The sequence below is a fragment of the Triticum dicoccoides genome, chromosome 3B (genome assembly GCF_002162155.2).
Source record: "Triticum dicoccoides isolate Atlit2015 ecotype Zavitan chromosome 3B, WEW_v2.0, whole genome shotgun sequence".
NCBI classification, from domain to species: Eukaryota; Viridiplantae; Streptophyta; class Magnoliopsida; order Poales; family Poaceae; genus Triticum; species Triticum dicoccoides.
In genome coordinates, this window is record NC_041385.1 from 473588747 (window position 1) to 473613173 (window position 24427).

At 44.6% G+C, this 24427-nt stretch overlaps 1 pseudogene; it reads right to left on the bottom strand.

Moving 5' to 3' along the window:
* Positions 1–15551: 15551 nt before the first annotated feature.
* LOC119276607 lies at positions 15552–21454 on the bottom strand (annotated as a pseudogene).
* Between the last annotated feature and the right edge of the window lie 2973 nt (positions 21455–24427).

A 24427-nucleotide genomic window follows, 5' to 3' on the forward strand; every position in this document is an offset into this window, starting at 1 on the left:
GGGCACCCCAAAGACACATCAATTGTTCTCTTAGCCGTGTGCGGTGCCCCCTCCACAGTTTACGCCTCTGGTCATAGTGTCATAGTGCTTAGGCGAAGCCCTGTGGGGATCACATCACCATCACAGTCACCATGTCGTCATGCTGACGGAACTCTCCCTCGACCTTCTGCTGGATCAAGAGTTCAAGGAACGTCATCGAGTTGAACGTGTGTTGAACACGGAGGTGCCATACGTTTTGTACTAAGATCGGTTGGATCGTGAAGACGTTCGACTACATCAACTGTGTTAAACTAACGCTTCTGCTTTCAGTCTACGAGGGTACATGGACACACTCTCCCCTTCTCGTTGCTACGCATCTCCTAGATAGATCTTGCGTGATCGTAGGATTTTTTTTGAAATTGCATGCTACGTTCCCCAACAGTGGCATCTGAGCCAGATCTATGCGTAGATGATATGCACGAGTAGAACGCAAAGAGTTTTGGGCGATAATAGTCATATTGCTTACCACCAACTTCTTACTTTGATTCGGCGATATTGTTGGATGAAGCGGCCCGGACCAACATTACATGACCACGTTCATGAGACCGGTTCTACCGACGTGCTTTGCACACAGGTGGCTGGCGGGTGTCTGTTTCTCCAACTTTAGTTGAATCAAATTTGACTACGGTCGGTCCTTGTTGACGGTTAAAATAGCACACTTGATGAAAAATCGTTGTGGTTTTGATGCATAGGTAAGAACGGTTCTTGCTAGAAGCCCGTAGCAGCCACGTAAAACGTGCAACAACAAAGTAGAGGACGTCTAACTTGTTTTTGCAGGGCATGTTGTGATATGATATGGTCAATACACGATGTTATATAAGTTATTGTATGAGATGATCATGTTTTGTAGAAGTTATCGACAACTGGCAGGAGCCTTATGGTTATCGCTTTATTGTATGAAATGCAATCGCCATGTAATAGCTTTACTTTATCACTATGTGGTAGAGATAGTTCTAGAAGCAATAGTTGGCGACATGACAACGACGCTACGACGGAGATCAAGGTGTCAACCCGGTGACGATGGAGATCATGACGGTGCTTTGGAGATGGAGATCAAAGGCACGAGATGATGATGGTCGTCACATATTTTGATTGAATGTGATGTTTATATTTTATGCATCCTATTTTGCTTTGTACAGCGGTAGCATTATAAGATGATCCCTCACTAAATTTCAAGGTATAAGTGTTCTCCCTGAGTATGCACCGTTGCTATAGTTCATCGTGCCGAGACACCATGTGATGATCGGGTGTGATAAGCTCTACATTCACATGCAACGGGTGCAAGCCAGTTTTGCACATGCAGAATACTTAGGTTAATCTTGACGAGCCTAGCATATGCAGATATGGCCTCAGAACACTGAGATCGAAAGGTCGAACGTGAATCATATAGTAGATATGATCAACATAGAGATGTTCACCATTGAAAACTACTCCATCTCACGTGATGATCGAACATGGTTTAGTTGATATGGATCACGTGATCATTTAGATGACTAGAGGGATGTCTATCTAAGTGGGAATTCTTAAGTAATATGATTAATTGAACTTTAATTTATCATGAACTTAGTCTTCATAGTATTTGAAAATTATGTTGTTGATCAATAGCTCACGATGTAGCTCCCCATTTATTTTTTGATATGTTCCTCGAGAAAAATAAGTTGATAGATGTTAGTAGAAATGAAGCGGACTAGGTCCATGATCTGAGGATTATCCTCATTGCTGCACAGAAGAATTATGTCCTTTATGCACTGCTAGGTGACAGACCTATTGCAGGAGCAGATGCATACGCTATGGACGTTTGACAAAGCTCGGTATGATAACTACTTGATAGTTTAGTGTACCATGCTTTATGGCTTAGAACCGGGACTTCAAAAACGTTTTGAATGCCATGGAGCATATGAGATGTTCCAAGAGATGAAATTGGTATTTCAGTCTCATGCCCGTGTCGAGAGGTATGAGACCTCTGACAAGTACTTTGCCTACAAGATGGAGAAGAATAGCTCAACCAGTGAGCATGTGCTCAGAATGTCTGAGTACTACAATCGCTTGAATCAAGTGGGAGTTAATCTTCCAGATAAAATAGTGATTGACAAAGTTCTGTAGTCACTATCACCAAGTTGCTGGAACTTCGTGATAAACTATAATATGCAAGGGATGACGAAAATGATTCCCGAGCTCTTCGCGATGTTGAAATCAGCGAAGGTAGAAATCAAGAAAGAGAATCAAGTGTTGATGGTTAACAAGACCACTAGTTTAAAGAAAAGGGGCAAAGGGAAATAAGGGGAACTTCAAGAAGAATGGCAAGCAAGTTGCCACTCCCGTCAAGAAGCCCAAAGCTGAACCCAAGCCTGAAACTAAGTGCTTCTACTACAAAGGAAATGGTCACTGGAAGTGGAAACTACCCCAAATACTTGGCGGATTAGAAGGATGGCAAAGTGAACAAAGGTATATGTGATATACATGTTATTGATGTGTACTTTACTAGTGTTCATAGTAACCCCTGGGTATTTGATACCGGTTCAATTGCTAAGATTAGTAACTCAAAACAGGAGTTGCAGAATGAACAGAGACTAGTTATGGGCAAAGTGACGATGTGTGTTGGAAGTGATTCCAAGGTTGATACGATCACCATCGCACACTCCCTCTACCTACGGGATTAGTGTTGAACCTAAATAAATGTTATTTGGTGTTTGCGTTGAGCATGAATATGATTAGATCATGTTTATTACAACACGGTTATAAATTTAAGTCAAAGAATAATTGTTATTCTGTTTACATGAATAAAACCTTCAATGGTCATACACTCAATGTGAATGGTTTATTGAATCTCGGTCGTAGTGATACATATATTCATAATATTGATGCCAAAAGATGCAAAGTTGATAATGATAGTGCAACATACTTGTGGCACTGCCATTTAGGTCATATTGGTGTAAAGCGCATGAAGAAACTCCATATGGATGGATTTTTGGAATCACTTGATTATGAATCATTTGATACTTGCGAACCATGCCTCATGGGCAAGATGACTAAAACTCCGTTCTTAGGAACAATGGAGCGAGCCAATGACTTAATGGAAATAATGCATACCGATGTACGTGGTCCGATGAGTGTTGAGGCTCGCGGCGGGTACCGTTATTTTCTGACCTTCACAGATGATTTGAGCAGATATGGGTATATCTACTTAATGAAACACAAGTCTGAAACATTTGAAAATTTCAAAGAATTCTAGAGTGAAGTGGAGAATCATCGTAAAAAGAAAATAAAGTTTCTACGATCTGATCGTGGAGGCAAATATTTGAATTACGAGTTTAGCCTTCATTTAAAACAACGTATGAACTATGGTTTGCTGGGTTGGCATAGATCGAGATTAGGATTTGTCACTCTGTGTATCGGAGAGGTATCTCTGGGCCCTCTCAGTAATGCTCATCACTATAAGCCTTGCAAGCAATGTGACTAATGAGTTAGTTACGGGATGATTCATTACGGAATGAGTAAAGAGACTTGCCGGTAACGAGATTGAACTAGGTATGATGATACCGAAGATCGAATCTCGGGCAAGTAACATACCGATGACAAAGGGAATGGTGTATGTTCTTATGAGGTTTGACCGACAAAGATCTTCGTAGAATATGTAGGAACTAATATGAGCATCCAGGTTCCGCTATTGGTTATTGAGAGGAGATGTGTCTCGGTCATGTCTACATAGTTCTCGAACCCGTAGGGTCCGCACGCTTAACGTTCGATGACGATTTGTACTATGAGTTATGTGTTTTGCTGACCGAAGTTTGTCCGGAGTACTGTATGAGATCACGGACATGACGAGGAGTCTCGAAATAGTCAATACGTAAAGATTGATATATTGGAAGGTTATATACGGACACCGGAATGGTTCCGAAGAGGTTCGGGGATTTTTCGGAGTACCGGGAGGTTACCGGAACCCCCCGGGAAAGTTAATGGGCCTCATGGGCCATAGTGGAGAGGAGGAGGCAGGCCACGGGAGGTGGAGCCCCCCCCCTCACTCCCTCCTCCCCTTGCCCAATCCGAATTGGACAAGGGGTGGGGGCGCGGCCCCCCTTTTCTTCTCCCTCTCCTCTTTCCCCTTTCCCCTCTCTGTTGGAAGGAAGGGGGGCGAATCCTACTAGGAGTGGAGTCCTAGTAGGACTCCCCCCCTTGGTGCGCTCCCTCCTGGCCGGCCGCCTTCTCCTCCCCTCCTTTATATACGGGGGCGGGGGGGCACCCCAAAGACACATCAATTGTTCTCTTAGCCATGTGCGGTGCCCCCCTCCAGAGGTCACGCCTCCAGTCATAGCGTCGTAGTGCTTAGGCGAAGCCCTGCGCGGATCACATCACCATCACCGTCACCACGGTGTCGTGCTGACGGAACTCTCTCTCGACCCTTTGCAGGATCAAGAGTTCGAGGGACGTCATCGAGCTGAACGTGTGCTGAACACAGAGGTGTCGTGTGTTCGGTACTAAGATCGGTTGGATCGTGAAGACGTTCGACTACATCAACCGTGTTAACCTAACGCTTCCGCTTTCGGTCTACGAGGGTACGTGGACACACTCCCCCCCTGTTGGGGATTGTTGTAGAAAATAAAAAAATTCTACGCATCACCAAGATCAATCTATGGAGTCATCTAGCAACGAGAGAGAGGAGTGCATCTACATACCCTTGTAGATCACGAGCGGAAGCGTTCAAGAGAACGGGGTTGATGGAGACGTACTCGTCGTGATCCAAATCACTGATGATCCTTGCGCCGAATGGACGGCACCTCCACGTTCAACACACGTACGGAGCGGTGACGTCTCCTCCTTCTTGATCCAGCAAGGGGGGAGGAGAGGTTGAGGAAGAGAGCTCCAACAGCAGCACGACGACGTGGTGGTGATGGAGCGGCAGTACTCCGACAGGGCATCGCCAAGCTCTTAACGTAGGACGAGAGGTGTTGGGGAGGGGAGGGGCTGCGCCTTGGATGTGGGGTCAGCCCTCCCCTCGCCCCTCTATTTATAGGGGAAGGGGGAAGTGGGCCGGCCCCCTCTAGATGAGATCTAGAGGGGGGGCGGCCAAGGGGGAGGGGGCTTGCCTCCCAAGCAAGGGGGCGCCCCATCTACGGTTTCCCAACCCTAGGCGCATGGGCCCAAGGGGGGATGCACCCAGCCCTCCAAGGGCTGGTTCCCTTTCCTCTACGGCCCATGAGGCCCTCCGAGAGAAGTGGCCCCTCCCGGTGGACCCCTGGAACCCCTTTGGTGGCCCCGGTACAATACCGATATGCCCCCAAACTTTTCCGGTGACCGTATGACAACTTCCCATATAAAATCTTCACCTTCGGACCATTTCGGATATCCTTGTGACATCCGGGATCTCATCCGGGACTCCGAACAACATTCAGTAATCACATACAAGTCTTCCTAATAACCCTAGCATCATCGAACCTTAAGTGTGTAGACCCTACGGGTTCGGGAATCACGCAGACATGACCGAGACAGCTCTCCGGCCAATAACCAACAGCGGGATCTGGATACCCATGTTGGCTCCCACATGTTCCACGATGATCTCATCGAATGAACCACGATGTCGAGGATTCAAGTAATCCCGTATACAATTCCCTTTGTCAAACGGTACGTTACTTGCCCGAGATTCGATCGTCGGTATCCCAATACCTCGTTCAATCTTGTTACCGGCAAGTCACTTTACTCGTACCGTAATGCATGATCCCGTAACCAAGCACTTGGTCACATTGAGCTCATTATGATGATGCATTATCGAGTGGGCCCAGAGATACCTCTCCGTCATACGGAGTGACAAATCCCAGTCTCGATTCGTGCCAACCCAACAGACACTTTCGGAGGTACCTGTAGTGCACCTTTATAGCCACCCAGTTACGTTGTGATGTTTGGTACACCCAAAGCACTCCTACGGTATCCGGGAGTTGCACGATCTCATGGTCTAAGGAAATGATACTTGACATTAGAAAAGCTCTAGCAAACGAACTACACGATCTTGTGCTATGGTTAGGATTGGGTCTTGTCCATCACGTCATTCTCCCAATGATGTGATCCCGTTATCAATGACATCTAATGTCCATGGTCAGGAAACCATAACCATCCATTGATCAATGAGCTAGTCAACTAGAGGCTCACTAGGGACATGTTGTGGTCTATGTATTCACACATGTATTACGATTTCCGGATAACACAATTATAGCATGAACAATAGACAATTATCATGAACAAGGAAATATTATAATAACCGTTTTATTATTGCCTCTAGGGCATATTTCCAACAGTCTCCCACCTGCACTAGAGTCAATAATCTAGTTACATTGTGAAGAATCAAACACCCATAGAGTTTTGGTGTTGATCATGTTTTGCTCGCGGAAGAGGTTTAGTCAATGGATCTACGACATTCAGATCCGTATGCACTTTGCAAATATCTATGTCTCCATCTTGAACATTTTCATGAATGGAGTTGAAGCGACGCTTGATGTGCCTGGTCTTCTTGTGAAACCTGGGCTCCTTGGCGAGGGCAATAGCTCCAGTGTTGTCACAGAAGAGAGTCATCGGCCCCGACGCATTGGGAATAACTCCTAGGTCGGTAATGAACTCCTTCATCAAGATTTCTTCATGTGTTGCCTCCGAGGCTGCCATGTATTCCGCTTCACATGTAGATCCCGCCAAGATGCTTTGCTTGCAACTGCACCAGCTTACTGCCCCACCATTCAAAATATACACGTATCCGGTTTGTGACTTAGAGTCATCCAGATCTGTGTCGAAGCTAGCGTCGACGTAACCCTTTACGACGAGCTCTTCGTAACCTCCATAAACGAGAAACATATCCTTAGTGCTTTTCAGGTACTTAAGGATATTCTTGACCATTGTCCGGTGTTCCATGCCGGGATTACTTTGGTACCTTCCTACCAAACTTACGGCAATGTTTACATTAGGTCTGGTACACAGTATGGCATACATAATAGACCCTATGGCCGAGGCATAGGGGATGACGCTCATCTTTTCTCTATCTTCTGTCGTGGTCGGGCATTGAGCCAAGCTCAATTTCACACCTTGCAACACAGGCAAGAACCCCTTCTTGGACTGATCCATATTGAACTTCTTCAATATCTTATCAAGGTATGTGCTTTGTGAAAGACCTATGAGGCGTCTCAATCTATCTCTATAGATCTTGATGCCTAATATGTAAGCAGCTTCTCCAAGGTCCTTCATTGAAAAACACTTATTCAAGTAGGCCTTAATGTTGTCCAAAAGTTCTACATCATTTCTCATCAAAAGTATGTCATCTACATATAATATGAGAAATGCTACTGAGCTCCCACTCACTTTCTTGTAAACGCGGGCTTCTCCATAAGTCTGCAAAAAACCCAAAACGCTTTGATCATCTCATCAAAGCGAATGTTCCAACTCCGAGATGCTTGCACCAGTCCATAGATGGAGCGCTGGAGCTTGCATACCTTGTTAGCATTCTTAGGATTGACAAAACCTTCCGACTGCATCATATACAATTCTTCCTTAAGGAAGCCGTTAAGGAATGCCGTTTTGACGTCCATTTGTCATATCTCATAATCGTAGAATGCGGCAATTGCTAACATGATTCGGACGGACTTCAGCATCGCTACGGGTGAGAAGGTCTCATCGTAGTCAACCCCTTGAACTTGTCGATAACCCTTAGTGACAAGTTGAGCTTTATAGATGGTAGCATTACCATCCGCGTCTGTCTTCTTCTTAAAGATCCATTTATTTTCTATCGCTCGCCGATCATCGGGCAAGTCTGTCAAAGTCCATACTTTGTTTTCATACATGGGTCCTATCTCGGATTGCATGGCTTCAAGCCATTTGTTGGAATCTGGGCCCGCCATTGCTTCTTCATAGTTCAAAGGTTCACCGTTGTCTAACAACATGATTTCTAGGACAGGGTTGCCATACCATTCTGGTGTGGAACGTGTCCTTATGGACCTATGAAGTTCAGTAGCAACTTGATCCGAAGTACCTTGATCATCATCATTAACTTCCTCTCTATCCGGTGCAGGCACCATAGAAACATTTTCTTGAGCTGCGCTACTTTCCGGTTCAAGAGGCAGTACTTCGTCAAGTTCTACTTTCCTCCCACTTACTTCTCTCGAGAGAAACTCTTTCTCCAGAAAGGACCCGTTCTTGGCAACAAAGATCTTGCCTTCGGATCTAAGGTAGAAGGTATACCCAATGGTTTCCTTAGGGTATCCTATGAAGACGCATTTTTCCGACTTGGGTTCGAGCTTTTCAGGTTTAAGTTTCTTGACATAAGCATCGCATCCCCAAACTTTTAGAAACGACAGCTTAGGTTTCTTCCTAAACCATAATTCATACGGTGTCGTCTCAACGGATTTAGACGGTGCCCTATTTAAAGTGAATGTAGCTGTCTCTAGTGCGTATCCCCAAAATGATAGCGGTAAATCGGTGAGTGACACCATAGATCGCACCATATCCAATAGAGTGCGATTACGACGTTCGGACACACCGTTACGCTGAGGTGTTCCAGGAGGCGTGAGTTGTGAAACGATTCCACATTTCCTTAAGTGCGTACCAAATTTGTGACTTAAATATTCTCCCCCGCGATCTGATCATAAGAACTTTACTTTTCGGTCACGCTGATTCTCTACCTCATTCTGAAATTCCTTGAACTTTTCAAAGGTCTCAGACTTGTGTTTCATCAAGTAGACATACCCATATCTACTTAAGTCATTAGTGAGAGTGAGAACATAATGATAGCCTCTGTGAGCCTCAATGCTCATTGGACCGCACACATCAATATGTATGATTTCCAATATGTTGGTTGCTCGCTCCATTGTTCCGGAGAATGGAGTCTTGGTCATTTTGCCCATGAGTCATGGTTCGCATGTGTCAAATGATTTGTAATCAAGAGACTTCAAAAGTCCATCAGCATGGAGCTTCTTCATGCGTTTGACACCAATGTAACCAAGGCGGCAGTGCCACAAGTATGTGGGACTATCGTTATCAACCTTATATCTTTTGGTATTCACACTATGAATATGTGTAACATCACGTTCGAGATTCATTAAGAATAAACCATTGACCAGCGGGGCATGACCATAAAACATATCTCTCATATAAATAGAACAACCATTATTCTCGGATTTAAATGAGCAGCCATCTCGTATTAAACGAGATCCAGATACAATGTTCATGCTCAAAGCTGGCACTAAATAACAATTATTGAGGTTTAAAACTAATCCCGTAGGTAAATGTAGAGGTAGCGTGCTGACGGCGATCACATCGACCTTGGAACCATTCCCGACGCGCATCGTCACCTTGTCCTTCGCCAGTCTCCGCTTATTCCGCAGCTCCTGTTTTGAGTTACAAATATGAGCAACCGCATCGGTATCGAATACCCAGGAGCTACTACGAGTACTGGTAAGGTAAACATCAATTACATGTATATCACATATACCTTTGGTGTTGTCGGCCTTCTTGTCCGCTAAGTACTTGGGGCAGTTCCGATTCCAGTGTCTGCTTCCCTTGCAATAAAAGCACTCAGTCTCAGGTTTGGGTCCATGCTTTGGCTTCTTCCCGGCAACTGGCTTACCGTGCGCGGCAACTCCCTTGTCGTCCTTCTTGAAGTTCTTCTTACCCTTGCCTTTCTTGAAACTAGTGGTTTTATTGACCATCAAAACTTGATGTTCCTTTTTGATCTCCACCTCCGCTGATTTCAGCATTGAATATAGGAATGGTTTTCACCATCCCCTGCATATTGAAATTCATCACAAAGCTCTTGTAGCTAGGTGGGAGCGACTGGAGGATTCTGTCGACCACCGCATCATCCAGGAGATTAACTCCTAGTTGAGATAAGCGGTTGTGCAACCCAGACATTTTGAGTATGTGCTCGCTGACAGAACCATTCTCCTCCATCTTACAACTGTAGAACTTGTCGGAGACTTCATATCTCTCGACCCGGGTGTGAGCTTGGAAAACCATTTTCAGCTCTTGGAACATCTCATATGCTCCGTGCTGCTCAAAACGTTTTTGGAGCCCCGGTTCTAAGCTGTAAATTATGCCGCACTGAACCAGGGAGTAATCATCACTACGCGACTGCCAGGCGTTCATAACGTCTTGAGTTGCTGGGAAAACGGGTGCTTCACCTAGCGGTGCATCTAGGACATATGCTTTCTTGGCAACTATGAGGATGATCCTCAAGTTCCGGACCCAGTCCGTATAGTTGCTGCCATCGTCTTTCAGCATGGTTTTCTCTAGGAGCGCGTTGAAGTTGAGGGCAACATTAGCGTGGGCCATTTGATCTACAAGACATATTGCAAAGATTTTAGATTAAGTTCATGATAATTAAGTTCATCTAATCAATTTATATAATGAACTTCCACTCAGATAGACATCCCTCTAGTCATCTAACTGATCCATGATCCGAGTCAACTAGGTCGTGTCCGATCATCACGTGAGACGGACTAGTCATCATCGGTGAACATCTTCATGTTGATCGTATCTTCTATACGACTCATGTTCGACCTTTCGGTCTCTCGTGTTCCGAGGCCATGTCTGTACATGCTAGGCTCGTCAAGTCAACCTAGGTGTTTTTGCATGTGTAAATCTGTCTTACACCCATTGTATGTGAACGTTAGAATCTATCACACCCGATCATCACGTGGTGCTTCGAAACAACGAACTTTCGCAACGGCGCACAGTTAGGGGGAACACTTTCTTGAAATTATTATGAGGGATCATCTTATTTACTACCGTCGTTCTAAGCAAATAAGATGCAAAAACATGATAAACATCACATGCAATCAAATAGTGACATGATATGGCCAATGTCATTTTGCTCCTTTTGATCTCCATCTTCGGGGCGCCATGATCATCATCGTCACTGGCATGACACCATGATCTCCATCATCATGATCTCCATCATCATGTCTTCATGAAGTTGTCACGCCAATGATTACTTCTACGACTATGGCTAACGGTTTAGCAATAAAGTAAAGTAATTACATGGCGTTATTCAATGACACGCGGGTCATACAATAAATAAAGACAACTCCTATGGCTCCTAACGGTTGTCATACTCATCGACATGCAAGTCGTGATTCCTATTACAAGAACATGATCAATCTCATACATCACATATATTTCATTCATCACATCCTTTTGGCCATATCACATCACAAGGCATATGCTGCAAAAACAAGTTAGACGTCCTCTAATTGTTGTTGCATGTTTTTACGTGGCTGCTATAGGTTTCTAGCAAGAACGTTTCTTACCTACGCCAAAACCACAACGTGATATGCCAATTTCTATTTACCCTTCATAAGGAGCCTTTTCATCGAATCCGATCCGACTAAAGTGGGAGAGACAGACACCCGCTAGCCACCTTATGCAACTAGTGCATGTCAGTCGGTGGAACCTTTCTCACATAAGCATACGTGTAAGGTCGGTCCGGGCCGCTTCATCCCACGATGCCGCCGAAACAAGATAGGACTAGTAGTGGCAAGTAAATTGACAATATCGACGCCCACAACAAACTTGTGTTCTACTCGTGCATAGAAACTACGCATAAACCTAACTCTAATACCACTGTTGGGGATCGTTGCAGAAAATAAAAAAATTCTACGCATCACCAAGATCAATCTATGGAGTCATCTAGCAACGAGAGAGAAGAGTGCATCTACATACCCTTGTAGATTGTGAGCGCAAGCGTTCAAGAGAACGGGGTTGATGGAGTCGTACTCGTCGTGATCCAAATCACCGATGATCCTAGCGCCGAACGGACGGCACCTCCGCGTTCAACACACGTATGGAGTGGTGACGTCTCCTCCTTCTTGATCCAGCAAGGGGGGAGGAGAGGTTGAGGAAGAGAGCTCCAACAGCAGCACGACGGCATGGTGGTGATGGAGTGGCAGTACTCCGACAGGGCTTCGCCAAGCTCTTAACGGAGGAGGAGAGGTGTTGGGGAGGGGAGGGGCTGCGCCTTGGATGTGGGGTCAGCCCTCCCCTCGCCCCTCTATTTATAGGGGAAGGGGGAAGGGGGCCGGCCCCCTCTAGATGAGATCTAGAGGGGGGCGGCCAAGGGGGAGGGGGCTTGCCCCCCAAGCAAGGGGGCGCCCCCTCTAGGGTTCCCCCCCCCCAACCCTAGGCGCATGGGCCCAAGGGGGGATGCACCCAGCCCTCCAAGGGCTGGTTCCCTTTCCTCTACGGCCCATGAGGCCCTCCGAGAGAGGTGGCCCCTCCCGGTGGACCCCCGGAACCCCTCCGGTGGCCCCGGTACAATACCGATATGCCCCCGAACTTTTCCGGTGACCGTATGACAACTTCCCATATATAAATCTTCACCTCCGGACCATTCCGGAACTCCTCGTGATGTTCGGAATCTCATCCGGGACTCCGAACATTCGATAATCACATACAAGTCTTCCTAATAACCCTAGCGTCATCGAACCTTAAGTGTGTAGAACCTACGGGTTCAGGAATCACGCAGACATGACCGAGACAGCTCTCCGGCCAATAACCAATAGCGGGATCTGGATACCCATGTTGGCTCCCACATGTTCCACCATGATCTCATCGAATGAACCACGATGTCGAGGATTCAAGTAATCCCGTATACAATTCCCTTTGTCAAACGGTACGTTACTTGCCGAGATTCGATCGTCGGTATCCCAATACCTCGTTCAATCTCGTTACCGGCAAGTCACTTTACTTTTACCGTAATGCATGATCCCGTAACCAACCACTTGGTCACATTGAGCTCATTATGATGATGCATTACCGAGTGGGCCCAGAGATACCTCTCCGTCATACGGAGTGACAAATCCCAGTCTCGATTCGTGCCAACCCAACAGACACTTTCGGAGGTACCTGTAGTGCACCTTTATAGCCACCCAGTTATGTTGTGACGTTTGGTACACCCAAAGCACTCCTACGGTATCCGGGAGTTGCACGATCTCATGGTCTAAGGAAATGATACTTGACATTAGAAAAACTCTAGCAAACGAACTACACGATCTTGTGCTATGCTTAGGATTGGGTCTTGTCCATCACATCATTCTCCCAATGATGTGATCCCGTTATCAATGACATCTAATGTTCATGGTCAGGAAACCGTAACCATCCATTGATCAACGAGCTAGTCAACTAGAGGCTCACTAGGGACATGTTGTGGTCTATGTATTCACACATGTATTACGATTTCCGGATAACACAATTATAGCATGAACAATAGACAATTATCACGAACAAGGAAATATTATAATAACCATTTTATTATTGCCTCTAGGGCATATTTCCAACACCCCCCCCCCCTCCTCTCGTTGCTATGCATCTCCTAGATAGATCCTGCGTGATCGTAGGATTTTTTTTTTAAAATTGCATGCTACGTTCCCCAACATCCATCTCCCTCCATACATATGATCAATAATGTCCAAATTCATATACATACCCTGTTTGACTTTGACTCCAAGAAAAAAAAAGTAAAACACTCATGGTGTGCATCTGGATATGCCAGGACGGGCATGCTGACCTTTTTGAGAACATATACTTCAAATGACCAGAGTCTTCAGAGTAACCTAACGAAATTATTGTAGGCACCTCATAGTCGAAGAAAAAACTACCCACCCACCCACCCTCTGAAACAATACTCCGCCTTAAAACACATATGATACGAAACATTGAGTTTGATCCCTAGAAGTTTCAGGTTACAACTACACTCCTAACGATCAAATCAATGTTGGTTCTCCCATTGCCCACTTTACCGTTACAAGTTCTTGGATTTCTGAGTTGAAATTGCATGTAGCAGTATCATAGTAGAAAGAAACTATAGGCCTGATCGAGCAACTTGTTCCTTCAATTAAGGCGACAAATCGCTTGCAAAAAATAAAACAAGGAGCAAAGTTAATAACAATGATTAGTATGGGGAACCCTGATCTTAGAACTTGAATCCCATTGAACGCTGCTATCAATCTAGAAGTGCATCGCTATTGTTAATGGGTCTATCACTTATAAGTTTTATTTTGGAAATTTATTTATAGCAATTCGATATTTTACAATTGAAATAAATCCGAAGTTTGATCGTGCAACTAATATCTTCAGCTAAGGCACAAAATTGATAACAATGATTATTTTAGTTCGGGGTCAGCATTAGCATTTTTATGACGAGCCTAGTCTTGGAACTTGAGCCCCGCCGAACACAATTAGTGAATCACTAATGTTGATGGGTCTGTAAATTAGAGATTACCTTTTAAAAGATTTTTAAAAGGGCATTTGTAGATCATAGCCTATTTGAGTGAATCCATTTGAAGGGGGAAGGGAGGTGTAGATTTAAGGTTTTTTTTTGGAAGATTTATCTAAATGACAAATTTAAATTTGAGTTTGTTTTGTAAAAAATTACCAATTAAAGAGTTGTGTTTCTTCAAACACGTGATTCAATCATACGATGCTACTAAAACTGCCACAATTGGTCATTACATGAATTTAGATGTTTATACAAGGATGCTCATAGTTACCCGTGGTACATCTGCTCCAAAACTCTAGCTACAACATAATTGCGCTGGAATGTAAATTTAAAAAATTCTTACCTCCGCCTAATACCTCTCCTACCGAAGTAGTGCCCAAACCTTTGAGTAAATTCACCCTTTACCCCAAAAAAAGATCCAATATTCGCCTCCAAAGTCGTGCTCAGCTTGCCCTTTCCGCAAGTGCTAGAGGGACCGGTCGAGCGAGACGCCTGATTCAGCTGAACCAGAGCTAAATCGACAAAATAGTGTATACCACCATTACATGTCTGTGTGGCATGCCTCGTCAGCCCGATGGGTGGGCCCTTTGTGTCAATTGGGAGACAATTTGCTAAATGTGTTACATTATGACAACAAGTTTGATGAATGTGGTACATTATGTCAACAATTTTTATAAGACAATGGTTAAAAACAAGTTTGATAAGAAGAGTACACGTGGGTAATTTTTTTTAATGGGTGCTTACTGTCACAAACGTGATCGTTGGAAGTACAAAGTGGATTTTACTCAAAAGATTTTTATGTGTATTGTTGTTAATGTGCTGAATTGTCTCACCATCAACTTTTTAATGTTTTCCTTCATCTGCATTCTATCTCATGGATATGTAGAAGATTTGCAAAATCTCCTCCAAACTGTCTTACACAGATATATGTTGATTGGATTGCCTCTTGTATTGTAAACAAATCATAGTCCATGCTACAAATTAAGACATTGTAAATTAAATTTTCTAGGACATGTAATATGTACACTATCCTTTTGTCAAGATGAACATGTCCGGTAACCGCACATCATGTTCTAGTGATTAGAGTGACATCCATCCAAACCTCTGCTGCAATTGTACCACTGCTGCCAAGCAAATCTTCACGCGGGGTGAACGGGTAGCAATTCCGAAGTTTGTCCGAAGAGACAAATTTGAAGTGAAAGGAGCACTCTGCTCTCAAGGAAAACTAATAAACTGCAGGCCAATAATTCCTCTCCACACAAACAAGGTCTGAGCTTGAGTCACAATGGAGTTAAACAAACAAATTTGAACGAAACCCCAAGTTCTGTACATATGTGCGCATAATGTGATTATTACAACACTATAAGGAAAACATAACCTATCAAAGACGCTGTATATCTGAGGCCAAAAGAGAATGAAAGAATTGGTGTCCTTACAAAAAAAATACCAGGGCACAATAAGTCTCTCCAACCAGTGTGTTTCTATACTGTACACATCTCAGCAGAAGTTTCTCAAACCGTATACATGTATGTGTATCCCTAACGGCGATTGGTTCGGAGCGACTTAAAATGTGCAGCGAAAGAATCATAGTCTGTTGGAAGCTTGGGGTGAACATGGGCAGGACCAGCTGTTGGGGTGCTTACTTTCAGGGTCTCTGCTGAGGTCTCTCTGTTTCCCTCGTTTTCTGGAGAAGAACTTCCCTCCGGTTCATCTTCTTGCCACCTGTCTCTAGCTGTGGGAGGTTCAATGCGCACAGGATTTGGCGAAGATTGCTGTACTGAAACCCTGGAGTATGCAGGTGCTGCTTTTCTTTGTTCAGTACTCGAGTTGGAGAATGCTTTAGCAGGGCTTTTTGGCATGCTTTCAGTTTCAACAGCATACGGTGCTCCAGCCCGGGCTCGGCCATCTCTCTTTGTATCGGGTGCTACCTCCCTGGTCCTCCGTGATTGTATCTGCTCTTTAGACAACTTTGTCCGGCCAGACCGGCGTCGTTCCAATTCTTCTTCGCTCTCATCTGAATCAAAGAAAGTTCTGACAGTTCTTGATCTACTTTCCCTGCGCACCCCACTACCCGGTCTTTCAAGATGTGGCTCTTGAATAGAATTTTCCCTAACAGAAGTCTTGGCTGGGCTAGAAATTGGACTGCCAGATCGTTCAGATAACTTCCCTGTATCACCTGAATAGAAGTCGTTCCTCGTCATGGATGATCTCGATTCCAAAGGTTTGCCAACAGTATGTCTCCCATCGAGATGTTCACTGTGGTAATTTGCACCAAAAGAATTCTTGGTTGCGCGTGAACCTTTAGGAGTATCACCCATCTGTTCAGATGATGGGTCATTCTCTTTGAAATGCACTGATTCTTCAATGCTGGCAGGAGCTCCTTCTAAGGACTGTTTTCGCAGCAAGTTATCCCCAGAAATTTTGTATTGTGGACCTTGCCTGAGTTTGTTTCTTAGTCCAGGAGTTAACCTTCCATAATTCAGGCCAAGATCACCGTCATCGCTGTCATCAGATGTTGCTGAAGTTGGCATGCGGAAGGGCGAGGGCCGATTCTCATTTGCTCCTGTTATCCCTGAGGATGTACCTTTCAATTTATGTGGTTCTGTTTCTTCTTCTGAAAGATCATAATCTCTGCTTTGCAGACGACCCAAGTTCTCCTGTGCCCCCGAATAGTCATATCTAGGTGAACCATCACTGTTTTGCTCCTTGCGGAATACATCAGAACCTGGTGGATTCTGGTATTGCTTGCTGGGCCTAGATTCATGATCTTCAATAACATCAGGAACAGACTTTCCAGAATTCTTATTGAACATTTTGTTCTCCGAGTAATCAGATCCTCTTGAATGGGTCCTTAAGATATGCATGTCTGTACTTGTTTCCTCGTCAGAACTAACACCATCTGAATCAAAAGTAGGTGGTCTAGTATCATTCAGGGGAATGTCCTCTTCTTTGTTTGCTCCTAAATCATAAGATGGCTGTGTTTCTGTTCTTGAAAAGAGAGTTGAAGTGCTATGATCAACCGGAGATTCACTTCTAGGCTGCTGACTCCAATCTGCACTTGAGAATCCCTTGTGGTCCTGCACAGTTGGCAGCTCTTCAGTATGTTTTGAAGAGAAATGATCCAACAAGTTCTCTTCTTGAACATCATGGTCATATTCATCGAATAAAACAGCTGAAGAATCAGCTCCAGCTTTATCATTCTGGTTGTCCCAAGACGTACTGCTGCCACCGTGGGAAGCACTAAAATTACTATAGTGGTTATTCCTGCTCTCTTGATCAAAGCTAGCTTGCCTGCTTCCTATATCCTTGGTGTGGTGCCAATCAAATCCAGCATCTGGCAACCTTTCCTCATGCAAATCAAACGGGTGATCCTCAGGTCTTCTGATATTGCTTTCTTTCTCGGATGAATCATCAAAATATGGAGGCTCAGACGAATCATTAAAATATGGAGGCTCAGATGAATGAGCATGATGTGGTTCAGTTGGCATGTCATGATCAGTATGGCTTTCAGGAGCATACGAGTGGAGCTGAGAGGAGTAAGGAGTTGACATATTCTTGCTACTCGCACGGTTTGTTTCTGCTTTTCTTCATTTTTTCTTGTACTACTTGAGATCATCCTTGGATCATTAATACCTGAACTCTGCTCATTAAAACTCTTACCATCCTTCATCAAACGTCCAGCTTGTTGCTTCCTGGGTGTAGTGTCATTCATATAAGCAGTTGATTCATAAGAACCAGTATCTTGGTCTGCATAGAAGTTTCCACGGCTAGCAAGTTGGGCAGCAGCTCGGGCAGCAATGCTTGCCATCTCTGCAGAATCTGCTGCTGCCTGGGCTGCAGATGCTGCATCCTTGAATTCCACATTCCAATTGGAACCACTAGCTGAAGACTTCCTTTCCCTAGGTCGGTTGATCTCTTCAGTCCTGGATACTGAGTCTGCAAAGATAAAATAAACTAGTAAGTACGAAGAATACCAAAGCATTAAAAAGTGACGATATTAAAAAGAAGTACAACCTACAATCGTACCTGGAACTGTTGAGCCAAATTGGGAGTGAGGTCTAGAAACACTTGAACTCCCAGTATTAGAGTAGTTGTTAGATCCAGGAATATTTGCTGAGGAATAAGTAGTTGCACCATGTTGGAAGCTAGGAGGCACTGAAGCATCCGAGCCCCTTCTATTTTCCTGTGTGGAAGCATTAGAGTTGGCAGTGTCATGTGGGTTTCTATTAGCTGGAGCTTCAGAAGATTCATAAGAAGGTCCTGCAGGCACACGAGAAGTGGCTGGTTGAACAGATGAATAGGGAGCTGCTGCAGGTTGAGGAGTTGGCACATTAGAAGCAGATGACCCCGAAGTTGGAATGTTTCCTCCAGAATATTGTGATCCATACTACATGACAGACAATAGATCAGGTTAGAGCCAAAATACTCAACCTAAAAAAAATTCAGGTCTGTCAATTTACCATCCGATCTTCATTTTGCTTCTGCTCCTCAAATGCTTTTGGCTCCCATTTTATGTTATGCTCTGCCGCAATTGAGCTCAAGGTTTTGGTTTTAGTCTGTACATCCGGTGCTCCTGCTGAGAGCTTCTCGATTACCTGTATGCACAGTAATAATTGTTTTAAAATGTGTACAGCTGCAAAACCTTCGTCCAATTCAAAAACTGAAAAGCAGAAAAATACCAGACGGTTTACACCACTGTCAGGTCGCACTTCAAGAGCTGATGTGGCAAATTCTTTCCCATACTTGCTTGTGAAATTCTTCCGAACATCTGCTAGTTCTGTGACATCTGAACATCTCATTGATGCAAATATAACACTCGCTATTGCCTCCTTCAGATCAATAGGGCAAGTCCTAGATTTCAGGCAAACAAACATGTAACTGTAAGTACAGAATATTCAGGGCAGAAATAGATATGTGCCATGAGAGCACAGCAGAAAATAGGACCAACATAAATGTCTATTCAATCAACAATAGTTTCAATTTGTTTTGGACTTGATGATTCATATTCCTGTGATATTTGTTAATGTTTTGAAAAGCGCACAAGTCCTCAATAACTATAACAGAATTATGCTGTAAATTGCTGATAAAGAAGCTCCATGCAAGTGCAACTTTCCTGAAGGGACTGATCTTTCATGTCAGTGGTGGCACTTGGCTTGAGAAACAGATTGTCAATATTTCAATTATTCAAGACTTGCAGTACCTTCTGAACTGAATAACAATTTAACATATGGGCTTGCAATGAAAAAAGAAAGGAGCATGTCACTTTTTATCCAGATTGGCTGCACCAGTGCACCGGGCAAGCTCCAGTGAACCACCAAAATTCAGCGATACCCTAAATTTTGGTCATCATTTGGATTGGTGCCATTATTTGGCATGGCCCAGGGATTTGGCAAGCTTTTATTCCAACCTTCAACAAAGTCATGGTCAGCGAGAACCGCCTCTTGTTGGGTTGGTGCAGTTATGGGGGTACAATTTCACCCACCAGGGTCTAAATCCTGGTGCTCACGCTTACACACTTGCACAGGGGTGTTCAATAGAAATTTAGTGAAAATTGGAACAAAGTTTTGTTGATGAATCATTCTTCCTATCTGTATGACTACCTGGTCAGCATCACCGAGCCAAATTTTGGCTCACCCGTGTTTAGTCCATTATTTTTCTGGCACCAAAAATCGTGCCTGCAGTTTGGTCATGGCCAATATTTGTTAGGGTAAACTGGGGTCATTCAAACACCCTTAGTTTTCAGGTTACCCTGGAAAGGACTCTACATGAATAATATGCAGCGGTTTTTATAAGCTCAGAAGAGTCCAGCTAAATCATGATGTGCCATTAAGGAAAAAGATAAAAGGTAACTCATTACCCAAGAAACCATACCCTAGTTCGCTGATAATGGATAAAAGATAACTCCTACCCTATCAACTACAGAAATAGTCCAAAAATGAGATTGAAGTGATACTCCTCAAACTATAAACTGTGTGTCTGCTTCTCTTAATGATAAGAAAGCAATTTCAGACATCAGATAAAGACATATGGACCAGTAAGTACTAGTTTACAGACAAGAAATATAAACTTGGCTTACTTCTGTGAATCAATAATGGACATGCGTGCCACTATAAGTTCGCAGTACACTTCAATCAAGTCATATGCTTGCATGAACTTCTCTTCCCTTATGACATGTTCAACCTGTGGGGGTGGATGACATAGGTCAGTAGTAGAAGAAAATGCCATACAAAACCACAGAATTTCGCGCGTCAAGCGATCAGACACAGTTGAGCACAGAAATTGGCCATAACATAATGTAAGTATGTAACAGGGAAGATAGATCAACACAATGGACCAAATATTGGGCTAATGAACCCAAGAAAGGCATGTGGTGTGGAAGACCAATCACCTAAACGAAACAGCAGTGGCCATATTATTTCTATGCTCTCCAGATTATAGCCACTTCACCAATGTTCGAGTAGAAACGTCTAGAGTGGACTTTATCCCCGTAATCGAGTACTCCGTTCGTCCACACAATTACATCATCAATTGGACGACCTGTGCTAGTAGTACTAGGATGACATGAGCATGGTGGAGGGTGGGGGGAATCGAGGCGTACCCTGATGCGCGCGGTCTGGTCCTGGTTGCCGTCGAGCAGCTGCGCGACCTCGCGGCGCATCTGGCACACCTGCACCTCCTTCTTGTTCCGCAGCAGCTTGATCCGCGCCATGGCCATCTTGAGGGCAATCTTGCTGAGACGCCACAAAAACAAAAACAAAAGCAAAAGCAAGCGTTCAATCTCGCACCCCGCAGAAACCAGCGGAGAAGGAAGAAGCAGGAACCGGCGAGCAGAGACGATCTGGACTGACCACTTGTCGGGCTTGAAGCCCTTGCTGAGGACGCCCGACAGCTTCCCCTTGCTCCTGTGCATCTTCCGCGCGCGCGGCAGCACCACGCAACGCCCCGGCTAGATTCCAACGGGGTCGAATCGGATCGGCTCCGTCGGGAGGCGGCGGGGCTGCTTTACAAGGAGTATTATAGAAGATGCTTCCTCTCCGCGTTGGTGAGGTAGATTGGAAAGGGGGCTCACGCGGCGGATGCGTGTGCTACCGCCAAGGGGAAGGGGAAGGAAGGGGGAGGAGGAGACTTTGTTGGTAGGAAACGGAACCGTTTTTTTGCGGGTGGGATTTCCGTGACGCGTGAGCGGCGCTTTCGCCCCGCCTTCTTCAACGCTTCCGTTTGTCGATTCGCGTCAGGGAGGGGATTGACCTGACCGCCGCATGGAGGTGGGATTTCCGTTGGGTTTGGCGGGGATCTTAGGATGACAGGCACCTGGCGATTTACCATAAGCACTTGCCCATTTTTGTTCTTCCACTTCATTTGAACCAGCACATTTTTCTTCTTATACAAAGCCACGCTGCAGCCTGCAGGTGTGGTCGGCCATTTTATGTTGATGGATGCTTGAATGAATAGATTATTCCTGAAAAGGGCATTTTGTTTCCTTTTTGGAAGAGGCTACCCTCTCCCCCAGTCTGCACATTGGGATGCAGAGAGCCATAAATTTACCGAACAGGAAATTACCCATATGCATCAAGGTCAAGCACATCAACATCGAAAAAAAATCACTACCTCTGTTTCAAAATAATTGAAGTTCTGGGTTTGTCCTAAGTCAAATTTGTTTAAGTTTGATCAAATATATAGAAAATTACAATTACATCTACAACATCAAATTGGTCTTGTGAGATTCTTTATGAAATATATTTTATATCCAAAAAAATTCTATAGAGTTGGTCAAACTTAAGCAAGTTTGACTTATGATAAACCTATAATTTCAATTGTTTTAGAATGGAGAGAGTAACATAAAAGGACCCCGAGAGATGGCTTTGTGACATTCATCTTCTCCATCATCAATAAAACACCCATCTCTCAGAACAAACCATCAATTCCCGCTAGGGGCTGGGCGTCCTCACAGACTAGCCTTGCAAATGTCATGTTTCCTACCCGGTTCACAATGTTGGGAAAGCCATATGTCCATTTAAGACAAAGATTCGGCACGCGTTGTCATCACACATTCGATTGTCGATGCACAATCACCAATTCCCATTGCACGGGAAGATAGGGTCACATTGGACCTTTGGACTCATCCTTGCTTGGTCCAGCACCCAAGAATGGATGCCTCTACATCTTGCCCTCGGGCACACTAGTCGCGCCATCTTTCTCTAGGGTGCCAGGATCTTCGGAGGCAACGCTATGCTTCGCCCGGCGACATATAATAAGAAAATATTCGCCACCGACCATTAGACGAACACGTTAATGGTCGTCCGAACTACCCATGTAAGCTCACCTCTTTGCGACAACAGTGGTGTTGCAGAAGGCCTTCTGCAACAAGATGCTTGTTGCAATCACCACACAACGTTTATTTTTCTTCTGAAAAAAATCTTTGTAACAAAGGTAATGTTGTAGAAAATATTTGCGGCAGAGGATGTGTTGCGCCTTAACTTTTATAACAAAACTCGTGTTACATAAAACTTTTTGCAACATCAAACATGTTGCATAGAGTATTCTAGTGGTAGTTGTTGTTGGAAATATGTCCTAAAGGCAATAATAAATTGATTATTATCATATTTCCCATTTATGATAAATGTTTATTATTCATGCTAGAATTGTATTGACCGAAAACTTAAATACATGTGTGAGTACATAAACTACACAGTGTCCCTAGTAAGCCTCTACTAGACTAGCTCGTTGATCAAAGATGGTTAAGGTTTCCTAACCATAAACATGAGTTATCATTTGATAACGGGATCACATCATTAGGAGAATGATCTGATGGGCAGACCCAAACGTAAGCTCAACATCAGATTGTTTAGTTATTTGATACAGCTTTATTCATGTTAAGTATTAGTTTCTTAGACCATGAGATCATGCCACTCGCGGACACTGGACGAATACTTTGTGTGCTATCAAACGTCTGGGTGATCATAAAGGTGATCTACAGGTATCTCCGAAGGTGTTTGTTGGGTTGCATGGATCGAGACTGGGATTTGTCACTCCACGTGACGGAGAGATATCTCTAGCCCTCTCGGTAATGCAACATCACAAGAAGCTTCATGTGACTAATGAGTTTAGTCATGGGATCTTGTATTACGGAACGAGTAAAGAGACTTGCCAGTAACGAGATTGAACTAGGTATGGAGATACCGACGATCGAATCTCGGACAAGTAACATATCGCCGGACAAAGGGAACTATATACGGGATTAATTGCATCCTTGACATCATGGTTCAACCGATAAAGATCTTTGTGGAATATGGGGGAACCAATATGGGCATCTAGGTCCCGCTATTGATTGTTGATCGGAGAGGACTCTCGGTCATGTCTTCATGATTATCGAACCCGTATGGTCGCACGCTTAACTTTCGATAGCGCTAGGGTAGTATTGAGATATTAATAGTGGAAAGTCTGAAGGTTGTTCGGAGTCCCGGACGAGATTCGGGACATCACGAGGAGCTCCAGAATGGTCTGGAGGTAAAGATCGAACCTGTTTTTTCGGTATTGTATCGGGAAGCCACCGGAAGGTTCCAGATGGGTCTGAAAGTCCCAGGAGGGTTCCACCACGTCCCATACAGTAGCACGGGCTGCAGGGGGCGCCCTGGCCTTAATGAGCCAAGGGAAACAACCCCTACAAGGCACATGTGCCTAGGGAGGGGAAACCCTAAGGGGGAGGGCCTCCACTTAGCTTGGAGGGCACTCCTCCCCCCTTGGCCGCCGCCCCCCGCCTTGGAAGGGGGGCTAGTGATTGCATGCCCCTCCCTCACCCTATATATAGTGGGGAGGTGCAGGGGGCAGCCAACCCTTCCATGCTTGCCCCGTCTCCCTCCCGTTACTCCTCCTCAATGTTCCGTGAATGCTTGGCAAAGCCATGCCGGAATTCCGCTGCCACCACCACCACATTGTCATGTTGGTTCAGATCTCATCTACCTCCTCTCACTCACTTGCTGGATCAAGAAGGAGAGGAAGTCGTCGAGTCGTACGTGTGTGATAACCCACAAGTATAGGGATCGCAACAGTTTTCAAGGGTAGAGTATTCAACCCAAATTTATAGATTCGACACAATGGGAGCCAAAGAATATTTGTAAGTATTGGCAGTTGAGTTGTCAATTCAAT